Raw genomic sequence first — 6,032 nt, 5'->3', positions numbered from 1 at the left:
TTCAAAATATATTCAATAATTGTAGTATAATTTTACCTACTTTAGTAAACATTTTGGCTACATCCCCGATTTTGATGAAGTCGAACATGGCCACTAGGAGGAAGAAGCCATGGAACTCCTTAACAAAGATATAAGGACGTCATCGTCCACCCGAGCAAGCAACACGATGGCAACGAACAGAACGAGAGCCCGAGCAAAGCGAAGCAAAGTTTGGGATCACTTCAATGTTGAACAAGAAAATTTGAACAACTTCTTTGTCGTATATAAAATTTTCAAAACCAGATATTTTTACAAAATAAGTGGCGGTACCGACATTTTGAAAAAACATTTAGTCAAGGTACATAAAATTGATCCTGATACACTACAACCATTCGGTAGGGAATCAATTCAACAACAAATTAATCCTTCAAGTGGTAAAGATTTTATAATTACAAAAGAAATTTCTTGAAAAATCATCGAAAAATTTGTTATCAAATGTTTTCAATCTTTTATAAAATTTGAACAATAAGATTTTGTTGAATTTACTAGTACTGTTCAACCTGCTTTTCATAATATTTTTAGTCACTCACTTGAGAAATATTGTTTTGATATGTATAAAAAATAAAAAGAAACGTTAAATCGCATCATTCAAATATTTCTTGTAAAGTTAGTTTGACAACGGATATTTAGATTAATTTGAAATATGAATCTTTATCTTATTGTTATATGTCATTGGATTGATGAAATTTGGATTATGCAAAAAAGAATTTTAGCGCTAAATCTTTTAGAATCATCACACAACACATACACTATAGCTAGATATGTTTTAAATGTTGTTAAGATTTATGTCATACAAAATAAAATAATGTCGATCACATTAGATAATGGGGGTGACAATACTCTTGCGATTAAATATCTTAAAGATTCACTAAAACTGATTTTTTATGGTAATTTATTTCAAGTTAGATGTGTATGTCATATTATTAACTTATGTATTAAATGTACATGTGATGATCATATGACTATTGTAATAGAAAAATTCAAAGTATGTGAGAAATTATTGCATGAAAGAAGACATGGACGTGATTAGAAAATAATAGTCAAATTAAATGGGATTAAATTTTAAAAATTTCCTCTTCATGTTAAAACTAGATGGAATTATTTATATTATTTGCTTATACTTTGTTATGTTTTCAAAATTTAGTTACTCTAAATTAGAATAATATTGTGGTAGAGTCTTTAATGTTGAGTGACGATGATTGTAATATTTTAAGTAAATATATTTTTTTGTTAGAAATTTTTAAAAAAGCAACCGAGAAATTTTCTAGCATTAACTACCCTACTTCAACCATGTTTCTTTATTTGCTTTTCAATATGTTCTATAAATTTATTGAATATCATGATGATTTTGTTATTCATAATTTTGTTTCAAATATGGAAGCAAAATTTTAAAATATTGGAAGAATATCACAATTGTGCAGGGTTTAATGACATTACTTGATCCTAGTTAAGTCAAGGTGAGTTAGACGTGTTTTCTTAATATTATACTCAATTTCATCGGAAGAATGTTGACAATCAACAGAAGTCAATCATGCATTCTCTCCATGAATTGTTTTATTTGTATGCTAATGAACAATGTGAACCACATGCACAGTCGGAGGAGAGACCGATAGATAAAAGCAAAAGTGTAGTACTTAACTTCTTTCAAATTTTGAAACGACAAAAGTTCGAAGGAAAATCGATGACAACAACAAATTACAATGAGATCCAAATTTATCTAAGCAAATATATTGGGACTACAGAGAATTTCGATGTTCTTGATTGGTGGAAAGTAAATTCTCAACTTATCCAGTATTAGCGGCAATTGCAAGAGATGTCCTACCCATTCAAAGTTCAAGTGTCGCTGACGAATCAGCATTTTCAGTATGTTCAAAAATGATTTGTGAAAAAGAACTAATTTAAAGCCATAAACACTTAACATGATAACATTAATTAAAATAATTTTGTATTAAAATTAATAACAGTCGGACCCGGAACCGGTTCGATTTGGATCTGAACCGGTCTATAAATCATAGAACCTCCAAGGTTCAGATTGGTTTACCTTGGAACCAGAACTGGTTCGGAACGAGTTTTGAACTGGTTCTGGATCGGGTGATGACCGATTCCCGCACCACCCGATCAGGAACCGGTCAACCGGACTGGAACCAAAACTGATGAACCGATAAGCATGCCTACTGTAGTGTACACTAGTGTTTTAACTTTAATTACTTATTTATTTAGTGTCAATGTCACGTCGAATATGTTAGTATTTCTCATTGTCATCTCAGTTTTTTTCAAAATAATGTCATCAATTTTCGATATCATATCAATATTAAAAAAAAACCAAAATTCAAAATCCATTGTGTTAGGATCGTAATAATTGTCTTTATTATTAGAATAATCAAAATTTGGTGTTTGAGTTATTGTACAGTTATATTTGAGTTACATCATTATCACTAGCTATAACTTTTCGGAAAAAAAAAAGTGATTGGTACTACAATTGAGGTGATTAAGATCAATATTTTACTACTAGATTAAAAGTTATAGTTGTTAATCAAGAAACAACTTTATTTTCTTATATTTGTGTTAGCACAAAGCCTCATCCCAAGCGACAGATGGACATAAAGGGCTGCACCGATGTGGGTGACAATGTGCTGGGCTGTTAGACCCGTGAATTCGAGAAGAAATTTGGGGTCTTGCCTCATTGACGGTGCTGTTTTAGTCCTTCGTTATCAGTCTTACACTTACCATGCAGTTAATGTTGTCCCTAAAAAATACAGTTTTATCCATTAATTTAAGATATAGTATCTCTATTTGATAGCCCACTTAGCCAACCAGACCAAACGACGGTACGTCAGCAAAATGACGCACGAAAAAAATTTCCGAGAAGGTCACCCATACAGTATATCTCTCACATTTGCACCTTAACCCATCACATTGCATCACAATCATAAAAAAGACAAAATTCGATCCTAGACATCACCCTTATATGAAATCCAAGTCTCCAACTCCCCATGCTTGGCCAAGCATGGTGGAGTCAACCCCAATGGATTACATTCATGAGCCTATTGTACATAATATACAAGCATGGTGGAGTCCATGTTAGAACCCCAATGGATTACATTCATGAGCCTATTGTACATAATATACATCTATTGTGCAATTTTACAACAAAAGTGGAATCGATGGGATCCCAAATGACAATAATCACTTTCATGTGTTTGAGTCGATGATGATTATTTGATCTACATTGAGGATAATATCACAATCTAGTATCTCATTTTCATATCATTAACTAAAACAATAAATCAACTCGAAACATTTTGGCGCTTAAATTATAATTATTTAGTTAACAAAACAAAACCAGCCCGTGAATATTTTATTTAAGTAGTAATAGTTTAATATATTTTGATTGTTGAACTAAAATTCTTCTGTACAAATTTTAGTTATTAGCATTAGTCGTTTCTTCCCATTCCAACTCCGAACTCTCACTACAAGAAAAATTAACATCAACCACACACCTACAACAACGGTTTTTACTAAAACCGTTGTCGTATGCTTTTTGACAACGGTTTTAGTGAAAACCGTTGTCGTAGGTGTGTTTTTTAATTAGGTGTCAAAGACAACGGTTTTAGGGTCAATGACAACGGTTTTGTAAAACCGTTGTCTTTTGACCGTTTTTTAGGATCAAAGACAACGGTTTATAGAAATGTTGTCTATTAGCGTGTTTTTTTTGACAATTGACAACGGTTTTCTTAAACTGTTGTGGAAAAGGTGATGTAAAACGTATTTAGCGACGGTTTCGGCAAAACCGTCGCAAATTTAAAAATAGCGACGGTGTGGCCTACAACCGTCGTTATATATAGCGACGGTATAATATCTGTCGCTATATTTAGCCACAGTTTTAAATAAATTCGGCGCATATTTTTACTTAGCGACGGTTGTTATTACACCGTCGCTAATTTTCGCGACGGTGTGAGCATAACCGTCGCTAAAATTAGCGACGGTTAAGAAAACACTGTCGCAAATTATAAATCAACGACGGGTCATTAATAGCGACGGTTCAATTAAAACCCGTCGCAACTCTTCTATAAATATGTCTATTTTAAAACACACAACTTCACAACACTTAAAATTTTTCTTACATAATTTTAGTTTCGGTAATTTTAAAAAATTGTTCCAAGTTTTTGAAATCCCTGCTTATTTATGTAAATTTTTTCGTTTTATTTTTTGTTAAATTTTTAAGTTTTAGTTAAGATCTTAGTCTATTCAAATTACAAATTTTTTTTTAGAATTATTAAATTGTTAAAAGTAATTTTTTTTATTTTACTGAAAATATTAGCGACGGAATGCATTGCTTAACCGCCGCTAATGTTAGCGACGGTATTAAAAACTGTCGCTAACTAGCGACGGTTTAATAAAAATCCGTCGCAATCTTTATGTGCGAAGATTTGTTAAAAACCGTCACAAATTGTAGTTTCAACAACGGATAAAAACCGTTGTCTTTGAGAGCACCCTTTAACCACAGAGACTTTAACAACAGTTTTAAAAGACCTACAACAACGGCGAAAAACCGTTGTCGTAGGCCTTTTTTCTTGTAGTGTCTAGTGTTTCTCATTAACGACAGTGTATGGATATCATATTGGATTGGACATAGCTTTAATTTGGAGGATAACACCCTAATTTTTGAGTTATATTTTTATATATGATTATTGTCACGCCCCGGTCTCGCGTCCACGCCTGCGTGGCTGAAGAATGAGCTTCTATAGCAACTTGAGTTAATCATTTTTGTAAAGTGAGTTGTGAAGTCACGCATGTGCAGGCATGGGTTCGGGCATGACAAAATGGTACAAGAGACGATCACCAGCAAGGGTGACATGGAAATAAGGTTATGCGGTGCAAAGTGCTATGTGCATGAGAGCTATCTCTTGAACCTGCGGGGCAAATTATTACATGACAGGAGCCACCTCTTGAACCTGTAGTAATTACATCTAGATTTCAGACGTTGGTGGATCGAGGGGTCAGACCGCGACGAAGACATCGCGTTTTGAAAGTGAGGTGATTGTGATACCTCTTGTCCCACATAATAAAAATTAAATATTTAAAATTAGTTTATAATGGGTACAATAAATTTTTATAGCAACTTGAGTTAATCATTTTCGTAAAGCGAAGACGGATACGAAGTAGTTGCTATAGAGATCCATTATGCAGTCACGCAATGAGTTTGGGGCGTGACAATTATAATATTATCAAAATAAGTTGAAACAAGGTCCTTAATAATATTTGGATTATATTTACATTTGTAAATTGTTTATTGCATCCCCTAGTTTTATCTTATTTTTAAAATTTGAGCAAATATATTAACTATAATTTCTTCAAAAATTTTTATTAAATGTATTGACATACACCGCAATACATTGACATACTTATCGTGTGAACAATATAATAATATTAATATAGACTCACAAGTAATTAGGTGACATAAAAACTATTTTAGGTGTCTTAATAAATCTGGCCATGAAACTGAGTGAAAACTTACCTTATTACACAAGTTAGGGTTTTGTCGGCCACAATTAGCTAAGAAGCCAGACAAAATTCCAAATTTTGCTCTCCTTAATTATTAAATAATCAGACAAAATTAATTGCTACAAACTATCTTGAAAAAATATTCAAATAAAACAAAAACCCTTGTTTTACGGGACGAATGGATTTTTCTTGTTATTTACCAATGATAATCCATGTTAAAATATTCAGATTTGTTGGGGTCTTCAACCCATTCTCTCCATGTACCTTTTCTTGCATGCATCATCACATTTTCTTGTTGCTTTTCATCTACTTTGTTTATTTGTTGATTTGTCACATAAAATATATATGCAGGCATGTTATATANAACATAGAGTAATCAAAAATATAAATTTAATAAGACATACATGTCTAAATATGTAAGCTCCACAAAATCATGGGATTTGTTACTCACAAAAACACATAGATACTGTCTTATATGTCAATTTTGT

The sequence above is a fragment of the Primulina huaijiensis genome, chromosome 8, assembly GCF_012295235.1.
Source record: "Primulina huaijiensis isolate GDHJ02 chromosome 8, ASM1229523v2, whole genome shotgun sequence".
In the NCBI taxonomy this organism is placed as follows: Eukaryota; Viridiplantae; Streptophyta; class Magnoliopsida; order Lamiales; family Gesneriaceae; genus Primulina; species Primulina huaijiensis.
The sequence above is the reverse complement of the archived record's forward strand: the minus strand, read 5'-3'. Positions refer to the sequence as shown.